This window comes from Athene cunicularia (genome assembly GCF_003259725.1).
Source record: "Athene cunicularia isolate RWA chromosome 2 unlocalized genomic scaffold, athCun1 chr2_part1, whole genome shotgun sequence".
Classification (NCBI taxonomy): domain Eukaryota; kingdom Metazoa; phylum Chordata; class Aves; order Strigiformes; family Strigidae; genus Athene; species Athene cunicularia.
Window position 1 is genome coordinate 100888924 of NW_020799095.1, and position 26215 is coordinate 100915138.

The window sequence follows — 26215 nt, forward strand, 5'->3', positions numbered from 1 at the left end:
TCGCTGGAAGTACTTGTGTCTACCAGACACGAGCGAGGCAGGGCGAGGAGTTACAACAGGAGTAATGCACCAGCTGTTGGGAGAGAGCATGACTATAGGTGTTGCATGTGGCCTTTCTTTCCTTGCTCTCTCACTTGCTGCACTCAGATTTTTTGCTTTCTCTCATCCCTTTAGGACAGTTGTTAGTTTTGTAGTTTGTAACTATTCCTGTTTAAAATACATAGACTTCTCAGGGTCGTGGTGGATACAGAAAATTATGGATTTATGACTTTTAAAAAATTTGCCTCAGTTTTAGTTTTCTGACTGCTTTTGACCCAAGTCCTTCATGCACATACCATGAAAAACCTCGCAGTAGGGAAGTGAGGTGAGAAGCTTGAGTGAGGAGCTGTGGAAGCCTCTCCGTATTGCAAAACAGATTGGGAAATATTAAGGCTTTATATAACTGATTCTTTCACTTACAGTGGACAGCAAATTAAAGCCATTTACCTCCAACTAGAAGAGACTGCAGAACTTCCCACTGGTGCTGAGGCAGGAACATTTCATAGAGAATATTGTATTCCTCCTGTGGATTGGTGCTGAGGGAAAGAAAGCCTATGCTTGGGATCTTTCCTTTATGTCATGTGCAGACTTATAACTCAGTTTCAAAAGTAATTAATATTTATGAGGTTGGGCTGAGAATAATACAACTACTGTGAGACAGTGAAATGTCTGTCATTCACACGGTGCTATATAGTGGTATAAATACATACCTAAGTTTGAATGAATTAAATAGTATTTAATCCTTTCTCTGTGAGCTTGTAAACAGATACCAGTGCATATCAGCACTAAGTGTGCATTGTTGGCAAGTGACATGTGCTGTCAGCATAATTTTAGACGTTTCCTTTCTTGAATGGTACTTATCTGAAGTTATCAGTGACTCAGAATTGTAAACTTTTTCCCATTGCTGTGCTAGCTACTGAAATCAGAAGGTTTTCTCAAGGTATGAATTGTTTCCTCTCTGGATGCAGAAACAAGGGAATGTGACATCTAGTGATTGTCTAGTGACTTCCTAAAGTAGCATAATTAAAACTCACACTTTGCAGAGCCCTTTAATCAGCACTGATTTTAATCCTTTATCATTAAATAGCTTCAGGTTGGCTTCTTTTCAGTTTAGAGTATAGCCAAAAGACTACGTCCGTCTAATTGGTGGCAAATACAATCAGGCTAAAAGTGTTTGTCTTCTCTGCCCGCCTTCCCCAGCAGGATGATGGAAGATACGAGCAGCTTATTATTGGTAACTTGGTGCTTCAGTTGTCTGGGGGAAAATAAGCGGTTTGCTCTGACTACAGACAAAATCTTAATGTGTTATTATTACTGTAGATCAGGAACTGAGCTCTAGACATTGAAGTATTGCATTAATATTTGCTGTGCTTGGATTAGCTGAACTGGCAGTGTATTTGAGTAGGGACTTGGGCTTTCTTATTATTTACTTAATTATATTTGTAATTTACTGTGGCTCAGTACTCAGCGTGATTTTTAATTGTCTGAGAGAGACTGTTAATTTTACAAATGAGGTGGAATAAGTGTGTGTAATATTGCAATCTTGGCTTTATAGGAAGAAGGTTGTTTTGTGCTCATTGCTAAGCTTTATCGTATTCCCATTACTACTACACTGACATGGTTCTAATTAAATTTTTAGAAGTTCATTTGCCAGTGGTTACTAGGTAGTCCTCGCTTCTGTAATTATTGCTATTTTGCTATAATTCAGGTAGCAAATATATGAGGTTCCTACCTAGTGCTTAAATGGTAAAAAATTATTGATACTAGTGGCTTGATATGCACTAAATCATATTCTGAAAGAGGCCTTTTCTGAACATCTGAGGTTATCTGCCATTTGTCACCGTAGGTACCTTCATTGGAAGGGTGCACTATATATAAAGCCCATCTAAGTACATACTCGTAATGGAACAGATTTGGGCTGTTAAAGGAGGTTGGTATCCTGATATTGCTTACAGAAAAATGAATAGTCATGCACTTTCACTAGGAATTATGGAAATATGAGAAGTGGGGAAAAAAACATGGGAAAGAAAAAAATCAGGTAAAAATTTGATCCATCCCCTTTACAATATATCTTTTTTAACTAAAAATGACACATGATAGCAGAATCCCAGGAATGTAAAGATGCATCATATAGAAGAGAAATCAAGTAGCTTACTATGTAACAAGCCACTTGAAGACCTGCCCTTCATTTTTGCACTGAAATTTAGTTTAATGATAACGGTCGCACTGTGAATTTTGTGTTCTGCACAGGATTGGTACAGACATGATTAGAGTTTATTTCATAGAATTACAGAATTGCACAATAATTTACATAAAAAGAATTGTAGGTGGTCATCTAGTAGAAGCCTTTGCTCAAGCAGGGCTAATGTCAGACTTGCATCAAGTTCCTTAATATCTTGTTGAACTGAGTGTTCAGTCTCCCAGATGAAGATGCCACAGCCTCCCTGAGCACCTGTTCCAGGTTATTCTTTGTTCCTGTTCTTCATTGTACCTGTTCCAGGTGTCTTTCTGAATAATCTAGCTAGAACCACATAGTGGAGGTTAAGTTACTATTTGACACCAGAAACAGCTTCTAGGAGACTCTGCTTTTTGTAAATCATCCGCCATATAATACCCAGGTAATTTAAGTCACTGTTGTGTGCTAAAACTGAGCCAGAACCTAGGTGGTGGTGGGGGGGGGTGTTTAAGATAAGTATGATTCCTGCTATGGTGGCAAATGCAGGCTATGAAGCAGTTTCAGATCAGTCTGTTGAGTAAAAAGTCAATTCATAATGTCCTCTTATTTCATGAAAAAGCAACCTAAAACTAATCAAAAGGGATCAAGTACTCTACAGTTTGTACTTCTGTACTTCAGTTAAACATCATTCAAAGTGCTGTGAATGTATCAGTCTAAAAATCAACATTTTTTCTTATCCAAGTGAATTCTATCAGCTAAGAGAAACCCACCTGAGCCCAGCTTCAGCAAGGTTCTCAAGCAGATTTTCAAGCATGGGAGTTTCAGTGGGTTCAGAGAAGTCCTTACAACTGAAGGCTCTGCATAAAGACCTGCCCAGTTTGATCCTTTAGAGATTTATCTTTGAAAGCTCCCTGAGGAGATCTTATATGGAAAAATCAATCCAGTTTACTTGTTACAATTAAATATACTCTGTCAATTTTATAGTCTTATAGAAAATCTGAAATGGTTATGATGTAGTTAATATTGTAATCAAATTAAAGGCGCTCTCAAAAGAGATCCTGTCAACTGGAAATCTATGCCTTTCTGAAATTATTTAAAAGTAATTTATAGTTCTGTACCTCATTTTGATCCCACTGCCAATCTGATGGGTTTACCATCACATTTTCCTGCTTTAAACATATTTTTCTCCCCCTTCTGACACAAAAACCTGCACAACCAAGGAAGCAAAATTATTTAAAGACCAACTGTACAGAGAGAATAGGAAATTTAGTTTTAGACTTAAGAAGAAATACACTAATGATGGTTGGTTATATACCTCAGGGGAGAGGCAGACCCTTAGTGACAGCTGTACACAAAGTGCTGCCATTGGAGTACTAGCAGAATGTGTTTCTATTCTGGCATTAATTTCAGACACTCTGAACCAGTGTCAGAATTTAGTTTCTCTTGGAAAGGGGTCTCATAGTAATTAAAAAGAGAGTAACAAAAGGCAGGCTGCAGCCTTTATCAATTTGACTGCCTTTGAGGTTAAGGAATTCCTAGAAATAAACTTGTCTTGCATATAGAGACTGTTCTTGTCCTCTTAGTGGTTCTTTGGAAGAACCACTCATTGACCACTAAGCTCAATCCAGAGCTTGATGCTTGAGTAAGATGTGCATGCCATTTCCAAAGGAGTTTATTTCAGAAAGTTTTCTAGCTTATGGGAAGTGGGACATCAGGCTCTGACCTTGTTAGTCTCTTCTGGCTTTATAAATAATGGTTTGTAATACATGCACACAAGTTGTCTTTACTCTGAAAGGTTTTGCTTTTTGTGACAACTAGTGGTCAATAGTGTTTCTTTGAATAAACATCAAGAGAGTAAAATAACAGGAGTTTTCGGCACTTAAAAAAATGTTGTACTGATTGTACTTCAGTATAGTCTGAGGCTAGTATCAAAGCACACTTTGCCATACATTTTTTCTCTTACTATGCTTTTTAGTAAAAGTTTGATTGGAGCAGTTAACTGCATTTACAAGAAAAAATGTCTGCACTTATTGTGGCTTGTACTTACAAATAAAAAAAAAAAAAAAAAAAGAATAAAATAGGCTAGACCTTTAAGTGATGGGAAACAAAACTTGAAATAGTGAGATGACTCACAGAGCTCAAATATAGAGCACAGAGGAAAATCATTTATTTCTGTTACTCACAGTAAGTAGTACTGGAGAACTAAGAAGGGAAAAACATATATCTCATTTTCCATACCAGAGAAAGAAAATGGCTTGGAAAGAAGTATTTGCAGTTTATATTATTTAAAAAAATGATATATTTAAATGTGCAGTGATTTGCCATTGCAGTTTTGTCCGCCACCCATTGAATCCTGGTAGGGATGTGCTGTGTATACAGCTGGGTGGTTGGTCAAGTTTTCTCACTGTTCTCCTCTGATTTTCTAGCCAGAGGCAGCAGGACTCCATTGTGCTTATGTAGTGTGAGATGAGGTTGTAGAAGGTTGAGACTGGGGGATAGGTGAGCTTGTGGAGAGTCAGTAGGTTTACTGAGGCAATCACATGTAACTAGTCTTTATATCTCTGTAACAGAACCAACAAACTCTTCATGCATTGTGCAGGGAGAATAAAACATGGGAGATAACACCACAAATGCAGCATTATACAGTCTAAATATTCTCTTTTTTGTGCTTTTTACTTGCAAGGAGGAGAGTGTGGTACCATGTGAAAATTTTGCTATGGACTGTTCATATATTGTTGTGTAGCTGCTTGCATGTTAATTTTATCTTGTTTCAGGCTAATAGTTTTAACTGATACACCTTGTGTTTCAGAACAGTCAAGCATCAAATATTGGAGCTGGAATCTGAATTAAGGAGTGTGCAAAAAATCTCTTCCCTCTAACTATTGAAACAAAATAAAATGGAAAACTGACTGAAGGAGGTGAGTCCTTTCTTCTTACTCTCTGATCATTCTCCTTGATCTGTCTCTCTGCATCACTTTTATTCATTTTTCTCCAGATTTACTTGTAAAAGTCAGGAAGCCAAATGATTGCAAATTCTGAACTGCTTTAATGGAAATAAAGGCAGCCTGATAGCTTTCTATTTTGGCTTAGAAAATTATATATATGATAACCCATCTTTTTACTTACCTAGGTCTGCAGATGGCTTTAATATCAGGTGTCTTTGAACATTGTGGTGAACGATTTTCATGAGTCTGCCATTAACATTAAAAAGTAGCATATAAACTTAAATGTTGAGTAGAGGCCCATAGGGCTAGATGTGCCATAGCTATGGAGCAAGTGTAGAGAGTATGAGAGGAAAGGAATAATCTGACCTGGGGAGTGTAATTAAAAAGAGAGATCAGAGCCAAAAATGAAGTACAGAAGTCAGCACGGAGGATTGGTTGCAGCATCTTGAAAGCAACATTGAAATGGCCTGAAGAAGCTCTGGTAGGGAAAGAACTTCCTTTTCCACAGTTTCCAGAGCTTTTTTTTTTTTTTTTTTTTTTTACATCAAGAGCTGCAAAAAAACAGGACCTTATTGATCTGGTAGACATGCTGAAGATAAGCCAAACTCTAGCAACTCTAGCCTCTTGAATGCAAATTGAATAGCAGTGAAATGTCTGAAGTATGCGTATTTCACAGGGCTATTCATAATGAGACAAATTAAAACCAACAGTTCTATATCCTGTTTCTTTATTGCCACATGACAGACTTAAACACACATACAGTAAGAACAGGGAGAGTATTTTTAATTTATATTTCTTTTTAAAGTGATGGTCATGCTGCTTATTTTTAAACTAACTCTTAGAACTATGTTACAGTTCAGTAACAAGCAATTCAGTTATAATGTTAAGTTAATAAATTACTTACATTATTGGTTATGGGAATATCAGTATTTATACCATACTTAGCTTTTAAATATCCCTAAGTGGAGTATAATTTTAAGATATTGAATGAAATATTTTACATTTCTGGAATACCCCAGAGTGATCTTTACTCATTGTTTTTCCTTTACATAAAATATTTCAACGGATACCTCACTTAAAAAAAAACATAATGTCTTACAATTAGAGTGTTATCTAATTATCCAGCAGTAACAATTGCTTTGTATTTTAGTAAATTTGCTATAGGAGAAGAAAATATCCATGCTGCTGCAGCTTTTCCATAGCCACAATACTCTATCCATGATGATATATTGTACATAATATATATGTATATATGAGTCTGTATGTTATATATGTAGCATACATGTATGTAGTTAGACATTACAAGTATATATTTCTAAGGCACATATACATTAGGAAAAAGTGGTGCATTTTCACTGCAGAATAGGACTTGGAAATAATGTATTTTCTGACAATGTAAACAAATTAGGTCAGTTGAGCTACCTTTGCCTCAGTTTGGCCTTCTGTAAAAATCTAAGACTTCATTGAAATGGTGATATAATGTGATTTTCCTAAGTAGAAGTTGGATTTTTAGCTTGGGAATTTGTTTTTTGCAGTAATACATTTCACATTTACTTATCACTTACAAATCTTTATATCGATTACTATGCATTTTCATACACACACAAAAAAATCTATCTCCTTAATTCCCTGTGGTTTGGGTAAAATTACTATCTCCAGCAGTCCCAGTGTTCTGTTCCTTACAGCTTTGCTGAACTTTAACTGGTTTATGCATCTGGATTTGGGCATGTGTCTTTTCAAAGGGTCAAGGAAGTTAAGAACAATGCAGTAAGAACCTTATTAAGGCTGTGCAGACACCTCTGTAGAAATTAAGAAATGTCAAAATACATGTTGTCAGTTCACACACATCATGACAGATGCTTTCCAAAAACAATCTCATATACCATTTTTTGCATGTAGTTTTACTTGAAATTTACCTGAGTATTGGTAGTTTCCTCTTTTAATTATTAAAAAGTAAATGTGACTTTGTTACATTAGTAAATTTGATGCTTCTTATGACATTTTGTAGAGTCCTCCTATTTAATTGAGGCACCCAGTTTTTGGATAGGGTATTTAAGATTTTGGAGAGGGTATTTGTAGATACATACAGACACACACACTTCTAATATAGCAACCCTCTGCTTACTCACAAAAAGCAAAGGCATGACCACTTGAAGGGTGGCATAGAGACTTTTTTCACTGAGTATTGGGAGGAGGTGTAATGACTTCTTTCAATATAGAGAGTCATATTGGAGAATGCAGAAGGGAGTGATTTTTATTGTAAATACACTGGTTTGTTGGAGTATTGACTGCTCATAAAAATGTAAAGCTGAGGGAAATACTGGGGGACACAGCAGCATGAATGTGACTATTAACACTGTTAGAACTACATTAAAAAAATACCATTCGTTTTAGAATAATCTGAATGGACAAAATGACAGAAACGGATTACTCCCATGAGGAGATAAATGGTTCTCAGAAGAAACACCATTTTCTGTGACGCTTCCTATCAGTTTATTGCCCATCTGTAAAGGGATTGTTTTGCTTGGTGCAAAAAGATGCAAGATAGGAGCATAAGAAATTTCCTAACAAAGGAATACAAAAGAAAACATTATGTCATTGAGGAAGGTATTTTGACAAGTGATATATTTATTAGAAAGAACAGAGTGAGGTCCATTTATTTTCATAAGGAATATATCATCAACATACGTTACTCTATTGTGGATTTTGTTCAAGGGAGGTGCAGATGGAACTTAAATATGCCATTACATCAAGACATATTTATAAGAATGGAGAAGATGACTAGGCTTTGAAAAAGTAGATAAGGAGAATCCGTATGAAATGTGTTAGGGATGCAGAAGAAATTGAACTTTAATGAGACCAAACAAAAGAAATATAATTAATCCTCTACAGGGAGAATGTATGAAAGAAATTTAATCTTAAAGTCTTCCTGTCTTATTGAGAGATAGGATAGCGGATGCTTTGTATAATCTAATTATGCAGCAGTCTCAGGCTCTTCAAAATACTGTTCCTTAGGGAAAAAGGACACAAGACATAGAGAACAAATTACCAGTTAAAAGATATGATGATCTTTGATGCAGTACACGAGGAAGTGTAAGGTATTTTATTAATATTGCTGCTGTGAAGGTAACAGCTGTAATGAGAAAAATTAGAAGTATTGCCTCAGGTAAAGTAAGCTGAGAAGGCACAAAAGCATAGATGAGGCAAAGGTAGTATAATCAAATATAAAGAAAAAACAGCTTTTGGGTGCTAATTAAAAACAGATCATAACTTGCTTGGGGGGGTTTAAAGAAAAATTTAGACAAGACTTTTTATTATAGCTTGAATGGTAATTCCCTGATTGGATATACAAAGCCTATGAATTGGAGAAAAGAAACTTAAATGACAAGGAGAAAGACAGGTGAATTTTCTTGTCTATTAGATAAAACAGGAAAATTCAAATGAAAAGACATTTCATATATTCTACTTCCTTCTCTACTTATGGGAAAACCAAACATCAAAATAAAAGATACTGTTTTATGCAACAGTATGTAGGCAACAAGAGAGACCTGATGAGATGTAAAGAGCCAAATGCATTTTTACATCCTGTGGCAAGCTGGAAGTCCAGGGAATATCCATAATGCTTTGGGATGAGCTGAATACTCAAATTACTTCCAGACACTCCTTAGATTTGAGTGCCATAGTGACAACAATGAAAAATAGTGACATAGTGACAACTCTGAATAATCATGATCTGTGCAGACATAAGGGAAAATGGGGTTATAGTATACAGGTAGATAAAATATCAAAAACTGCAGATAGAGAGGTGCTGAGATATAGAATAAAGTATTGTATCAAAAGTTTTATTTCTACTGAGAAATAAGGAAACAATCATTAATAACTAGAAACTACAGAGGTTTATCTTTGAGTAATAAAAACTGTGATGAATTTGCTTACACAAGTTAAATATGCAACTGGGAGGAAAAAGAGCAAAATAAAGAGGAAGTTTGTTTTTCTGTATATCTAAGGCCATCATTTTTTCTGCATCAGTCTGAATAAAATTTCACTTTATCACATCTAGCAGAAATAGATAACAATTCCTCACAGCTATAATCATTTTTGTATCAAAATTTATTTCAGAAATGCACCTTTGATCTCCTGCCTTTTGACAGTTGGTGTTGTCCAGATATTTATTGACTGAATTCTAGAAGATGTGGTCCTTCCTCTGCCATCTAGATTGATTTCTTTTTTTTTTTTTTTTTTTTCCTTGTGGAAGGTGGGAAATTGGTAGAGGAAATTGCCTTAGAGTGCTGGAAGGCTCTATTTTCTACAGCTGACCTTAACTTCTGTAGAAATAGAGAAATTTTGTAACTTTGAGATCAATTATTTTATTACACCATCTTTAAAGCATAACTACATTACATCTGCAGTATTTGATCAGAGAGTAGTAAAGAAATGTGCCTATTTATGCCTTTATATAAACTATGTCAGGGTATCAAACCAGAATGTTTGATTTAAGTTTTAAATCATTATTGTTTCTTTTGAATAATTACTTAATTTTTATTTAATTTTATTTAAGTAAGAAAGTAATCGGGTTGGTAAACTCAGAGAAACAGGCTCAGGAAAAGAGAGGGAAAGTCACTTCAAGACAGGGTTGCCTGATCCCAGCCCACCTCCCCTTGCCTTGATAAGTATGAGGTTGTAGAAGATAGGTAAGGAAGTGAGGTTAAATATTTAAGCATCTAGTCCTTTGTTATTTATTACACCTTTTCTTACTGTTTTATATTGATCCTATGGACTGTTAAATGATCCTTTAATTTTAAAGTGACTTTCTTTTACAGTGAAGGTCGCAGCTAAAATACACCTGCTTGTGAGACCATGACTGTTGAGTGGCAGCTCTGAGGCCAAGGAAACATAGTATAGAGATAGGTAACAGTCTTGTAAGGTCTCTCAAGCCTCAGAAGAGGTCATCTCTAGCTTGAAATAGCAGAATTATTCAACCTTTCAATGCTTTCCTATACTCTTCTTTAGGCATCTCCTTCCACTGATGTTTATGACAGTAGCTCAGTGGGCCTTTGAATTCACCCAGCATGCCTATTTTTGTAAGTGCACACTATTGAAAGTAAGAAGCCTGTAAGCCTGTAAGAAGCTTACATGATGGGCCCTGGTGGGTCAACAGTAGTTTCACCATTGATTCTGAGAAAAGGAGTATTTCTTGTATTCCCATCATTCTCTTCCAGTAAAAGATTTCAAATTGAGCACAGTGGGGAATCCTATTTACTCCCATAGTATAAAAACATATCCCTGAAATAATTCACCTATCATAGAAACAAACTGATCTATGGAACTGGCACTGGTCTTAGGCTGCTGATGCAGTGAGATGTCTGTCTTAGGTTTGCATTGTGCATCATAAGCAAACAATGGCACAGTGATAAATATCTCACCACCTCCTAATGGCTCCATGGAATCAGGGGCTCCACATGTATCCTCATACTGGAAGGAGTATAGGAAGCACATCTGTCCTTATATGCTCTGTCTTTATATTTTTATATTATTATAGCAACTAAAGCAATAACGTCATAAAAACTCTGATTCGGGTAATATTCTTAGTTCAGTGTTCCAGGGATGGAACCTGCACTGTGCAAAATAAAAAAATAACTTTGTTCTTTCTGAATAATATAAGTCTGGCCAAGGTACATTAATAGCCTCTTCCAACTCATTGGGTAACACAAAATATTGCTCTTCTGAAAGCCTTATTTTATATGAAAGTCTCTCTGCCATACAGTTAATATTTTAAAGTGGTTTTGCAATCTATTTTTATTACACAGTGTTTATTTATCTTTTGTTTTGTTACCCTTTCCTGCCAGCTCTTTTAGCGTCTTTCTACATGCTCCAGGCACAGTTTTAAAAGCTGGCTAATGATCTGGGGAAGGGGCAGGTCACAGTAGGGACATGACAAAGAATTCTGGTATTCAAGAGAGACCACAGTCATGGCTGGATGCAGTGACTATGTTCTTAAGACCAAAGGGGAAAAAAAAAAAAAAAAAAAAAAGGAAAACGATTTATCGAAGTATAATTTATCAGGAACAAAATATATAATCATTTGTATCATTGAAGATTTCTGAATTGCCTTTGCTCTTAAAGCATTAGTTTATCTGAGCACATTGATGAAGTTTAAGTAGGCTAGAAATTTCCTGCAAATATTTATTTTAAAAGTGGAAAGAAATATTTCAATGTTACAAAATCAGCACGGTGAAATAATTCACGCTAGGTTTTATGAGCTAGCTAGAAATTTCTTTCAATAACTGAAATTCAGATCTTGGAAATTCTGGAAATCGGGGCAATTTCAAGAAGTGGAAGAAAATATAAAATCATCAAAAGTAAAGTCGGGAAATAGTTCAAAAACTGGTGAAGTGATAGATACTGAGGAGTGTGAGTTGCTTAAATGTTTTGGGTGAGTTTGTAAAGTATCATTCTCTATGTTTATCGATATAAGAATAATAAGTATATTGTATACACATTATATTTAATATATTATAAAATATATTATTGTAATTATATTTTGTGTGTTATAATAATATATAGTTGTTTATTAGAATATATTGATATATAGACAAATATTATGATTAAGAATTAGGCAGTACAAGAATAAAGGAGTACAAAATGGAGATGTGAACCCATAAATCAAAATTCTGAAAAGGTTATTGAGGGCATGGTATGTTACCAGCTGTCATAGGATTCTGCAATTGACAGGTTAATTCACTACTCAGGCTTACAAATACAAGAGGGTCACCTTTCTATTTCAAATATGGCCACTCTGGGACATACTTCATTAAGGTACTCACGTTTGAAAAGGTTGTTGAAAACTGGAGATACTTTGGGAGAAGTCACAAGATTGGATCAAATTAGAATCAAAAAGAAGAAAAATAATGGTTTAGTGATTGGGGCGAGCAGTTGGAAAATTATTTTCTCACTATGGAAGGCAACAAAATACTGAACTTCTGAGATTCACAAGTGATGACAAAAAAGATCCAGTATGTGGAAGTTAAAGCTAGAAATGGAGGTTAAGTGTGTATTTTTAAGCATTTTAAACACCAGTGTTGTGGATTCTTGTAATTTAAAAGATTTCATTTGGAATTAAGGCTAGGATTGCTGAAACAATTAAGTGAATTAGATGCTCAGACATCCTTGAAATGTACTCATTAAATTCACAAAGATCTCTTGGGTTCGTCTAGAAATGCAGCAAAGCGAAAGGCAGTATGCTGCATTTGATTCAGAAAATGGGGTTTGATCGAAGGCACTGTGAAGGGGTATGGGATGGTCTCTGATTACCTTACACAGCAGGTGAGACTGTACTGTCCCAGTGACCTCTTTTGTTCACAGAGTCAGTGTGTTTATTTGTACGTGAGAATAGCTAAAATAATGTTCTGACCTAATAGGAGCTGCTTGAGATTGTTGTTGAAGTTATACCCCATCTGTTTAATAAGATGACTGTGATTCACTCATGTTACAGTAGTAGGATGCTGGTCCACCTCCATTCTTCTGCTCCTGGTAGCGAAAACACTAGAAGACCAGGCCTGTGTGTGTAGATGTCACGGAGCAGATGAGCAACAGCTTTGTTTGTGAGGCTTTCAGTAGCTGATTTGATTCCCAAAGCAGAAATGGTCTGTCATGTTTCAGGACTTCTGTGATCTCAATGTGTTGACCAGAGGAGGTCCTGAAATGTGACTAGATAAATATATTAACTAAGCATTTATCGGTTTTCTATAATATTGTTTATATAAATAATTCAATTGAGACCATTGTCTCTCACCAGGAAAACTTTGATCTTAAATGAGTGAGTCTGGTTGGCTCGATTTTACCTCCATGAGAGTTACATTGAATTAGAGGCTACATAGAGGCTACATATTAAATATCCAGACACGCACCAGTACAAGCAGTAATTTCGCTGTCACTGGACACCATAGAAATGATCTATTTTCTTTCCTTTTCATACTTCACTGCCTAGGGTCTGCATGGCTAAAAGCCACCCATCCTGTAAACCAGATCTGTAATCAGTACCAGTACTATTTGAAAGCCAGTCCCCTAGTGTTACTTTTCAGAGATATATATCTGAAATAGGATGGTCACAGAGAACAAAGTAAAGCTCACCTATGGGTGAGGAAGATCAGTGTATCCTGTGAATCAAAACTGGATTCTGTCCTGAGTTTTGTTTACTCACAGAGTGAGATTTGTGAGGCTCTAGAAATCCAAATTCTGCCTGATAGACACTAAGTATAGAGCAGTAAGCTAGAACATTGAGGTTTTAGGGTTTTTTTCTTGACTTTTTGTTTTTCAAGAATGCACACATTAACCACATAGAAACAATTAATGTAGAAAACGAAGAGTCTTCTTGCATTAACATTTAATAAAACTTGTGTGTCCTGCTCAACAGGTTTTTTAACATTTTTTGTTGTATAAGAAAATGGGATTATGTCAGCCCAGTGTTAAAAACTCAGGGTATAAATGGTTATAATTTGTATAACAGTGAATTGATTTGAATATAGAGTACAAAGAGAAATAAGTGCTTATGTGGTGGTTGATATATCATCGATGTTTTTGAAATCTGTTTATCCAAGACATCAGTGTGACAACATGGTCATAATATTAGGTTATTGGGACTGTATCGGTATATAAAAGCTATTTGTTATCCTTATGAACGATAAATCACTATCAGAATAAAAATTACACTGATTGCTGCATTTCTCATCATTATCATTTAGATCTTTCCTGTGATCTATCAAGTCCAACAAGGAGATGAAGCATTATGTATTTCAGACAAATTATTCATGACAACTGCTGTGTGTTTTCTTTGCGCAGCTTATAAAAGCTCAAACTAAAAAGCAGCTATTATAGTGTCCAATGTTGGAAAAGGAATTAAGCATAAGCCAATTTTAAAAAGTATTTTATGATACCCTATGTTCAAGCAGTTGATTGTTTTATGTTAGTGACTGAGAAAATGAAAGTGCAAATGTTAGCAGTTTGGGATTTTTGGTTTCTGTAAGTAAGCAAGTAATATTGTTAGCCAAAAAGTAATGCATAACCTGATTAACTTCAATAGCTTTATAATGCAGCTGTTCAAATGATACACTCTAATTTGCTCCTGGGCCTCAGAGAAGCGTCATGCTTTCCTGTGAGGCTGTTGTGACTTCAGATTCAGAGCACTGCATGAAGGTGCCCTCTGGTCTGAAGGGAACACTGCTTTCCGATGGATAGATCGTGTTATAATTAGGTTTTGAACACAGTAAAGGTTGAGTTGTGCTGCTTTATGATAAACTGAATAAGTTTGCGTCTTGATTTTGGCCATATGAGTCGAGAAGTGCTTGCACAGAGTAAGTCATGTAATTATTGTATCATATTTCTATACATTATGCTATATATGTGTGTTTATGCATATATATGTTTCTAGCTTCCTAAAGCATTTTGTAAAAATAACAAATAAATGTAATTTTTTCTTTCTTCCTATCCAATTTGAAAATGCAACTTAAAGTATGTTCAAGGAGATGGGGCAACCTAGCTGTCCCAGGACATACAAACTGGACTGATTAGGTCAAAACATATTTTCTTTAATATGTGGTGTGGAATCTGTCCAAAAGCAAAATAACACTAGGCAGTACTGAAGGCAGTCAGTATGACATCAATAAAGAACACCACTGGGTTGAAATATGACTTTTACGTAACTATAGAGCATCTTAGATTTAGGATCAGGAGCAATCCAATATAAGAGAGATACATCTAAGCAACTTTGTAGGATATGCAGCTATTTTATTTCACCAGAAATAAGCAAGCCGTGATACTAAAACCAGCACCTCCATGCAGATGCTGTTGAACCATTGTAGGATCATTCTTTTTTTTCAGTGGAAGTTTCTAATAGGGATGGACTTTGTCCTTCAGCAAGATTTCTGATCTGGCTTTCACTCTGATACGTGGTGACACTAGTCAGATTTCTTAAAGTATCATGACAGGAGTTAGTGTCTTAGAGCAACAGTAAGCAAAGAAGCACATGCTGTGGGGAAAGCATGACAGAAACAGATATAACATCCATAGTTTTAGAAATTACCTTATTTGACAGAGCATCTGGTTAGGGTTAGACAATGTCTTGAGACTGTTTGGGTAATGAATTGATCTCTTGTTGAGATAACAATAGCCTGAGTATCTGAGAACACAGAAAATTATTGCTGTATCCAGATATCCTTCTACTACAAGAACTTATTCATCCTGCACTGCCTGACTATTGCAGTCTTCAACAACGTGGTGGGTTTTTTATTTTCAATTACTAACCTTTACTCCACTGATATTATGGTAAGATTGTGTAGTTGTAGCATGTCAGAGAACAAGAAAAAAATCAATAATACCAGTATTCTTTAGCTCTTAAATTCTAAATCAAATGTTTCTTATATTAAGTAGCTCTCATTATATGTACAGTTCTGTATGGCTATTTTATTTTGATTGTATTTATTTTCTCAGTGGTTTACTCGTATTTAAACAAATTAATTATGATGAAGTAAAAGAAAACCTTTTTCTTCCTCTTTCTAAAATGTTAGATTGATTGCTTTCTGGAAACATATACCTGGCATAAATTGAATTATCTGTTTTTATCTTAGATTAGGTACTTCATTTGTAATTAAAATCCAAATGGTAAAACAAATTGAGAATGACAAATGCAGTTTATTGAATCAGTAGATCACTACTTTCCTGTATTACAGCACTTCTGTCTCCAATGCCGTTCCATTTAATTTATTAATTATATGCAAAATTTCATTATGTTGTGGTTCCTCATAAAAAATTTTAATACTTTGTCAGACATCCTTCTTGGTTAGAATGACTGAAAAAATTAGTGGAATAATTTTTATCATTACAGTTACTGATAGTATGTGCTGCTACGCATTCTATCAGACTGTTCAATTCAAGTATGTTTAAGAAATGAAAACCTATTTATTTTCCATGATGAAACCTTGAATAAATTTAATGCTTTGATTTTGACAGCTATGTGATATGGTGTTCTTTTTTAACTTTACAAAATCAAATGCCTTCTGTAGAGGAGTTGAACCTCTGTGCAAAAGGAGGAAAAAATTCTGACTTTGAAATATTACTAGTTTTGATTATCCTTCTAAATGCATAATATTAGCTTATGGTCTTATTCATCGCTACAGTGGTACTAAAACAAGGGAAGATATATGAGGCACGAGTGCTATGTTGGCTTCTTTCAGAGAAACAGAATGCAAATTTGTGGCATATTTTTCAAACTTGCATTATTTATATATCAAACATTACTCTGGCAAATCCTGATTAAACTTACATGAATTCTCTTAATCTCTTCAACAGTTTACCCTGCAGTTTTTAGTAATCCTCCTGACCCCCCAAAAAATCTATGAAATCTGGGACTTTCATATCCCAGTCTGAATAGATATTATTTAGATCCCCAAATCTCTCTATATTGATATATATTTATTTTTTTAATCATAAAATACAAAAATCTACCTCTTCATAACTAGGAAAAGAAGGCATTATTTCTGTGCAGAACCTATTTAATCTGTCAATTTACTTTTCTGTTTTGGTCAGCGTGATAGTACCTGATATCCTGACACATTAAGCACTTACTTTTCTACATAATTCATTTAGTGTGAGGAGTGATCTGAGGGTCCTGGAAGCGAGGGGATCTCCAAGAGGAGATGTACTGTTTATGGCAATTTTAGAGGACAAGTAGGTGTCTCAGGAAAGCAGTTCTGTTGTGGACTGTTAAGTGATCCGTGTCAGAGAGGATGGGAGTTCACAGTGTTTGAAACATCTCTGGGAAATGGACTTGGATTTGCACTGGTTACTCTTCAGGGAACAGGGAAAATATAGTGGGCTACTAACAACCTTTGATTATTCCTACTGATGCCATTAAATCCAGATGTTTGACAGAACCCTGTTAATACAGTGTTTCTGCTATTGCTGATTTCTGTTGTCACGCTTGTCTCCCATGCTATTACTGTGGGCTCAGGGTTGAGGCAGTCTTTTATTCGATAAAATCAAAGAAAGCATGTTCTACAGTGAGCGGGGTTCTCTGGAAAATAAATCTATTGCTAAGCACCATTACCTCTCACCTGCCATCATCGCTTAACCCACAAATAGCTTGTATCAATGCTAATGTTATTATTTTTTGTTTTCAACTTTGATAGCTCAACTCTGCTTGGGGGTATAATGTAAAGGCTGACAGAGGTGTGTACTCACTGGGAAGTTTGTTAGCTCAGAAACTATTATTCTTTGGTCATCCAAGGATCATCTATTTATCTAAGCATCAATGAGTGTTAAATTGGACTAGAAAAATCAAGTGTAATTGATGAATACTATTGCTTAGCATAGTGTTAGTTATTTCACAATTTAAATTATCTACAGCTACCCAGAGACTGTCATTGATGGGAATATAATCACATCTATAAGTAAACATTTTTCTTCAATGCATATAATGTTTAGCTTTTTCTGTAACTGAATTATTTTTTGTTAAAACATGATGGTACTGCCTATTGCACCAATTCTGAAATTACCATTTAATCTCAGTCACAAATTTATTTTGCTACACTATGGATGCTCTTTGAGTTTTGTATTTTACTTTTCATTCTCAATTCTCATTCTCAAATGCTTCCCACAAGTGCCATTAGTCGGGGTACTATGGATGAGTACTTCTCACCCAAGGTGACCAATCCAAAGTTACTCATTTAGTTTAAAACAGTTGTCTAGGGTCTGTCTTTAGGTGGTGGAAATAGCACCAACAAGAATGTTTTTGACCAAATCTCTAAATGATGAGGACAGACTGCACCCCCCTGCCCCCCACCTCCAGATGTGCCTCTCTCTACAACTCTAGAGGAACCACTGACAGAGAGCTGACACTTGGTGACTGGTTTTTAAAAAGATGTATCCCATTGGAAGTCTTTTAAATCACTGTTATTTAATAATAGACCTTTTTTTGAACAGCAGCTGAAAGGAGAACATTTGGTTTAGCCCAGAATTTATTGCTGGTTGTGTGTGCCTTTCCAATATGAGTTACGATGTATAATTTTGTCATCCACATATTCTTGAATGTATAAAGAAATACAACAGCACAAGAAACCGCCTGAAAGTGGTCCTGCTTAGTAAGAGAAATCTGCCTTTCATTCCCTTTGGTCGTTCTCACAGCACGAGTTAAAAACAAAATGAAAAATAAAAAAATAAAAAAAAAAAACAAACAATCAAACCTGCAGCATCTCTATTTTACACCCTGGATGTTTTTTAGAATAGAAATGTTATTAAGAATGTATTCATTTTTTTCAACAGTCAATCATGTTTCTCAAAACCTTTTTTTTAGTCCACGTGTATTACTAGAAGGCTTGTATTGTAGTATCTGGTGTACACTTGTGAACCTGATTTGTGACATTAACTGCCAACATCTAGAAAGTATTCTTCATCTCTTTTCTCTTCCATGTGGTTTAAGCAACAGGGTTTTTCTTCAGTGAGGTATCTCCCAGGGTGTTTTTTCTGCTTTTAAGAACAGGGAGGTGTTTGGTAGAAATTTTATTTATGAACTTTCTCCTAGGCTGAAAAGTCTCTAAAATATTTACCTGTTCTGCATTCTTTCTCCTTTCCATCCTCCTGCCTTTTCAGGAGTTAAGGAGTATGGACTAAGTGCTACCAGTGAACACAGCCCTTTCTGTTTGCAGGAGAGCTTCCTTGACTGCTTGTGTCTAGCAGCAAATACTTTTTTCTACTTGCCAGAAGGGATGGCTCTTCCACTAGGAAAGGATTGTCTGGGTTATGAAATTTATCCTGTAGCCAGACCTAGCAGCAAGGAAATTGCCTGGACAGCAAGAAAATTGCCTGGCCTGGATTAGCTGGACAGGAGAAATGGGTTTGAAGAAGATCCAGGCATTTACCATCACTTCAGCCTGTTATGTAACAGACTTCAGGGTTGCCTTTTTATGCAAGAAAGCACATTTTAAATGGAGACTTATGTTTCCTGTTTAGCAAGAGAAAGTCTAGTTATAATAGAAGAATATCTGGACTTCAGGGGGGAAAAAAGACTCTTGGGTATTTTTTAAATATCCTTCTTCATAAAATACAATTTACTGTACAGAAGTGCAAGTCACGCAGTTTTCAGAAGTGCAATGAACAGTTTCTTAATCCAGAATATTAATAGGTCTAAGAATCTACAAGGCAGGGTATGCTCTTCTGGTTGTCTTTAGTCATCTATATTTAATTATTACAATTAAATAATCCATAATTTCATTTTTACACTTTTACATTACTGATATGTAATCTCAAATTGAAAAACTGTTATATGCATTTTTCATAATATTTGTGTAACTAACTATGAGTTTGCAGACCATTTCAATTTCCAGTAGGAAATATTACTACCAAATAACATGAGGTATGACTTCTTTTGAAAATTATGTAACTTGACAGAATGTATTATTCAAATTATAGCTGAAGTGGGACATAAGCACTTCACCGGCCTTGGGATGGATCTGCAGGGAGGCTGTGGTGGGGTGTGAAGTTCACTCTTCTCGCATTTAGCAGATTCCTGGGTTTTCTGGACTTTCATAATAGAAAAAACAAGGCAAATGTTCATGCAAGGTATTATTCCATTGTCACGGACAAATTTTCCTCTGTCCTGGAAAATACATTCCTTAGAGTTAGGATGTCATGATTAATATTTTTATACTGTGACTTTTCTTATTGGTGTGTTTTCTGTTTTCATTATAGAGCAAAACCTATGTGATAACATACTAAAGCTGTCATATATCATTAATATAGAACAATTTATGGTTTGGGTCTAAAACCAGGACACCTCATCAGTTTATGTCCACACTTAATAACTACTATAATACTTGACCAACCATCCCAAAATATTCATTTGCACATAGGTAAAGGCATCCTACATTTTCATTTCTAACGGTATTTATTTTGTTTGTATCTATTTTCTAAGAACAATTCAAGCACAGGTTTTGTAAACTCCTCACTGGCAGAAAAGCAAGGAAAAAGGATTTACAGATGCCATACAATGTATAGTGTCCTATTTAGGTTGCAGTGCCTAATCCTTTCTAATCCATTCTCTCCTTCCTATTTTCCTTATTACTGCAGTTTGGATGCCAAATGTCACCCTTCTGCAACCTGCAACCAGGCAACATGCCTGCTACTATATTTAGCCTTTTCACAAGTCTTAAAAAAAAAAAAAAAAAAAAAAGTGAAAATAATTACTGGATAGCTAAAATGGATAAACTGAATGAGGAGTAAGAGTCACACAGAGCCTCTTCATGTAGACTTTCTGACAGATTAGGGATTAAATATATGCCTTTTAGTGTTTGGCTGCTCCATTTCCAGTGAAGGTAAGAATCTACTTTAACTGTTCCATGCAATTAATGATACTCTTTGATGGTCTTTAAGGAATTAATTGGACAACTTGATAACATTTACTTGCAGCTTAAAACCTTCTAACAACTGTAAAAGTAAATTCTAAGTAAATTGCTGTTGTTTTGTCAGTGTTCTTCAAAAGTCACAAATACTTTAAAGGTTATAATTAATTTGGGGGACTTGTTTTGTAGACTTTGTATCAAGAATACATTCTTGATTGAATGCATATAGTCTTGATACACTACACCTTTCTAAGAAAATCCTTCAATCGAAGTATTGGCTGTAATTCCTCGAGTTCTACCACTGTTCACTGACTTTTATACTGCGTCTTAAATCGGTTTCTCTACAGTGGTTCTACCTAAAGGGACTATTAAAATGCAGAGTCACTGAATCATGCAGAACAAGAATGTTTGTGCATGTGTCATGCAAGTTAATAAGCAAGAAAGTTTATATGAGCAAAGACTGTCTCATTTTATATGAATGTAATCAGAAAGGTTTTTCAAAGCACAGCTACTTTGTTTCCACTTCACAGTAAAACTTATGTTGTGATTAATCAATTATGAAAGTATTAGATAATAACTTCTAAGATGGTAATTATTAATAATGTTACTCTGCAACTTCGAATTACTATGCATAGGGAAACATCATCTGGAACACACAGTCAGTGAAAATAGAGTTGGGGGAGCGATACCACACTGCCATAGACAGAACTAGGAAAGCTCTGGAGAGGTAGGAAATCTAAAAAAAGAGAAAATTTCTTACTTTATTAACAATTTGGTTTACAACTTTTTGTCCTCAGTAGGCAGTCAATTTAAATATAAGTGATAAATGCCTTGTTTAACGAGTTTGATAGGTGGATCATACTAACATGGACAAATTGTTTAGAGTCAGTAAGTGTATAAAGTAAGGAAGGTTAATTTAAATGTTCATGTTAACACAACTTAGGTGGCAGTTATTCAATAGTGCTTGTTCTTTGGTAACTAATCTTTGCAAACTGAAAACAGATTGGGAGAACCCATTTCCTGAAGAAAATCAGAGGTTATAGGATCCTAATATCTGGAATAATGAGAAAACAATGTCAGATCCTCATGTAAAAGGAGAATGGCAGGATCACAGCAAATGTAATGTGGTCTTGAACATTGATTGACACAAGCCCTTGTCAGGAGCATTTATTAAAATCATCAGTCTCCACAGTTTAGTACTTTCATTGCCACTGAATGAAGCAAATTTGTTCTTAAGTAGCAATCCCTCTTTCTTAGGCGTTATAAAAGCCCTGTGCTGACATTCTGCTAAGGCATGAATGTCATTCCATGTCAGTACATTTTTTTTCTATTCTTGGATGGCTTATAAACAAAGAGTAAGTGAAGGCCATGATAAATTTAGTGTGTCTTTGATATTTGTCAGGAGGAAAATAAGTGTAAGAAAGAAGCAATAGAGGCACTAAGTGTGTAAGAAAACCTGGGCATCTTAGAATACTTAAGATTTTCACATTGTTTCTTAAAAAGGATCCTTGTGACAGTAGGATACATGAATCCTACAATACAAACATTCAACTTTTTTCTGACTGAAAGCTGAAAAAGGTAAGAAAGAAAATTAAAGAAATAGTTTGTAGAATTTACCATAAAAGTATTTTTCTCATGTGAGAGTCACATAAAATTAGTGTACTTGTAGATCTCATCTGCATTAACTTCCAAACTTCATCTGAAAATCTGTGAATTTCAAGGAGTCTGCCCCAGAAAAAAAAAACAAAAAAACATTTTCTCACAGAAATACATTAAAAGAACTTTGATTTATATATTAAACATGCAGTAAAATGGTTGGAAAGTAATGCAGATAGGGTATTTGCATCTTTTCTATTTGAAATAGCCTGATAGAATCCATATAATTATTTATTTTTTTTTTTTAATACTTCTGTTTGTAGTCAGGACCTTAAATTTGAACATTGAGGATTGTCAGTTGGTTGCCCAGCTATTGGGAAGTCTTACATCCCACGTAAGAAAGACACTGAGGTGCTGGAGCATGTCCAGAGAAGAGAAACAAAGCTCGTGAAAGGCCTAGAGAATCATAGAATCGTTTTACTCGAGCATGTCCAAAGAAGTGCAACGAAGCTGGTGCAGGGTCTGGAGCACAGGTCATACTAGGAGCAGCTGAGGGAACTGGGGGTGTTTAGTCTGGAGAAGAGGAGGCTGAGGGGAGACCTCATCGCCCTCTACAGCTACCTGAAAGGAGGGTGCAGAGAGCTGGGGATGAGCCTCTTTAACCTAGTAGTATGCAGCAGGACAAGAGGGAATGGCCTCCAATTGTGCCAGGGAAGGTTGAGACTAGATATTAGGAAGCATTTCTTTCCAGAAGGGGTTGTTGGGCATTGAAATGGGCTGCCCAGGGAGGTGGTGGAGTCCCCATCCCTGGAGGTGTTTAAGAGTCAGGTTGACATAGCGCTGAGGGACATGGTGTAGTTGGGAACTGCCAGTGTGAGGTTAATGGTTGGACTGGGTGATGTTCAAGGTCTTCTCCAACCTAGATGATTCTGTGATTCTGGTTTGGTTTGGAAGGGACCTTAAAGATCACCTAGTTCCAACCCCCTGCCATGGGCAAGGACACCTTCCACTAGACCAGGCTGCTCAAAGCCCCATCCAACCTGGCCTTGAACACTGCCAGGGAGGGGGCAGCCACAGCTTCTCTGGGCAACCTGTGCCAGTGTCTCACCACCCTCACAAGGAAAGAATTTCTTCCTTATGTCTAATCTAAATCTACCCTCCTTCAGTTTAAAGCCATTACTCCTCATCCTATCCCTACACTTCCTGATAACAAGTCCCTCCCCATCTTTCCTGTAGCCCCCTTTAAGTACTGGAAGGCCGCTATAAGGTCTCCCAGAGCCTTCTCCAGGCTGAGCAACCCCAACTCTCTCAGCCTGTTCTCACAGGGGAGGTGCTTCAGCCACTCCATCATCTTCACGACCCTCCTCTGGACCTGCTCCAACAGGTCCATGTTAGGGACCTTATGCTGGGGTCCCAGAACTGAACACAGTACTCTAGGTGGGGGTTCATGAGGTGGGTGGTGGTCTCTTTTCCTAAGTAACAAGTGATAGAAGAGGAAACTGCCTCAAGTTACACCAGAGGAGGTTTAGATTGGATATTAGGAAAAAATTCTTCACTGAACAGGTTATCAAGTATTAGAACAGGCTGCCCAGGGAAGTGGTTGGGTAACCATCCCTGAAGGTATTTAAAAGATGTGTAGACATGGCACTTAGTGACATGGTTTAGTGGTGGACTTGGCAGTGTTAGGTTTACAGTTGGACCTGATGATCTTAGAGGTCATTTCCAACATAAATTATTCTATGCTTCTACAATTTTGGAAACTGTGTTCCAAAAAGTAACTACTCCCATATGCAAGTGGGAATCTACATTAACAGTATAGGGGGAGCAACATCTCGGAGCAGAGCATTTGTATCTTTATTAACATAAAATTTTCTTTATCTGTGTAATGCAGTCAGGTGTTACATATTTCAAATCATCTTAATCTATATGGGGCCAAAATATATCAGTTACTAACACAAAATTTTTAAAAGGCAACAAATCTTTTTGTTTTCATCTGCCAGTTGCATTTACTCTCTTCAGTGCATGGAAATTTTGTCTCATTTCTCATTTTGACTCTTTCTTTTTCTCTGGTTATCTTATTTGCTGCTGACATAACTGAAGTCAAGCATGATCTAACTTCTGTGTGCCTTTTATGCATGCTTCAATAAATGTTCATTTACACTGATTTAAGGGGTTTCTTCCATTATCTTACACTGTTTTATACTGCAGTTTACAAGAGAAGTTGCTGTTAAGTGATGCATCTATACAATGTTTGGAGTGCTGTTTCATCCAAGCATCTTATCTTTCTTCACATCCCTTCTCAAAAGTTACCTCTATCATAAAATAGATATATAACCTCTATCACATAAAACTTAGATGGTTGCTAGATCATCACTGATAAGTCAGCAAAGCACTTTATACTCACTAAACCTGTACTGAGACCATCTTATTTTTTCCCTTACTACATTGTCTTGTGTTCTTATTAAATCCATAGTTCTTAGGGGCATTCATATATTCTCTTTTATTCTGTACCTTATCATATTTGGATCCAGAAGTGACTGAATTTCCTTGTTACTAATGGCAATATTTGGCCAGGTTGTGTTTCATCTTTCCTGGAGCATCTTGTTTAATTGCTCCACGCTACAAGTTTTAGCAGTATGGGGAAGGACTAGGGCAGTGCTCTAAGAATACTACATACTTAATATTGAGTATTTCTACAAAATAATTTCTTCACTTTCTGTACCTTTGAGCACTGTTACACTGTCACTATTTCCTTCTGCTTAAACATTCACTAATTTCAGGTGCACCCTCTCTTGTTCAAATAGCACAGATCCTTTGACTAATAACTTGATCTGGGGCTTTGACTAGGTAGTTGAGGTGGTGTAGGTCTAATGAAGTGGAAAGCCAGGGAGTCATGCGAGTTTATTTCCCCTGAGCATTTTGTAGACAGCTGCTGCTACAAATGTGGGAAAAAAACCTCCTATATGTAAGCAGTGACTCACTCCTCTCTTCTCTGGTGTGTGGCTTTAGATGCAGAATTTTGGAAAAGTGCTAGAGGGAGCCAATTCAGTGGTCATTCTCACTTATACAAAGATTTTTTGAGACACCTTGTTGTGTATCAAGATAGAAGGCTCCTCAAACTTCAGAGGAAACTTTGACAGAATCCCTCAACCAGAGTCTTTTTTTGTAAGGCTGGGTGGCTTAGGGAAGGGCAGTGAAAGCTGCTCAGTACCTATCCATTGAAGCCTGAGTTAAATGTTCCTTGTGATCTTAGCCTTTTTTCATAAATTATATCTGATATTTACTGGTTTAATGTCTTCTCCCTTCACACTGCCATTTCTTTAGTATAATAAGATTTAAATGTTGTATTGCACTGAAAAATAAAAAATACCATCAGACATTGGCCTCCTTGTCCATGCAGTTGAACTATTGACTTGGCACTGATATAAATTTAAACTGTAATGAGAAACACTCATGGAAATGTTTTAAATGGTATGAATGGATGTCTGCTTTCTTTGGAGATGCTTAACCAGTTGTTTTGCCAATTATTAGGCCTATCTTAAAGGATGCAGCTAGCATAAAGATGAACCAATAACCAAATTATATCTGACACAAAAGGGTCAGTACACAGGTGGTCACTGGGGGTATAAACAAGTCAATCCGGTCATACATAATCAACATCAATCCCAATGATCCAAAAAAACCAACAACACATGACCAACAGTAAGTGGAATAAACAGTGAAATACAGTCTCCCACAGAAGGGATGGGAGACAACCAGGTTAACTGGCCAAATGCATAAGACCAAGGAAGCCACATACTGAATCTCTACACAACCCACATTTACAAAAGCCAGACCTGACTGGAGCCCAGTTCCAGGGAGGAAGGAGGTCCTTCCCCAACAGGGAACTCTGCACAGTGCATCCACCTCACAGACAGACACTGCCCCTACCTGCAAGTGGTCCCAGCTTTTATCCCTAAGTGGGACACCTGACCTTTATTTACTCAATGCAGGACACCTGGGGCTCATTTACCCAATGGATCTCCCTGCAAGTCCACCGCACCCTGGAGGGAAGCTTAAAGGTAAACTCA

At 36.2% G+C, this 26215-nt stretch overlaps 1 protein-coding gene across 1 annotated transcript in view; it reads left to right on the forward strand.

Moving 5' to 3' along the window:
• DLGAP1 (DLG associated protein 1) overlaps positions 1-26215 on the forward strand; it is a 403111-nt gene that overhangs the window by 133339 nt on the left and 243557 nt on the right. Inside the window, exon 4 of the mRNA XM_026842706.1 lies at positions 5025-5133. The gene's annotated coding sequence lies outside the window, so the exon portion shown is untranslated. The remainder of the gene's footprint in view (positions 1-5024; positions 5134-26215) is intronic.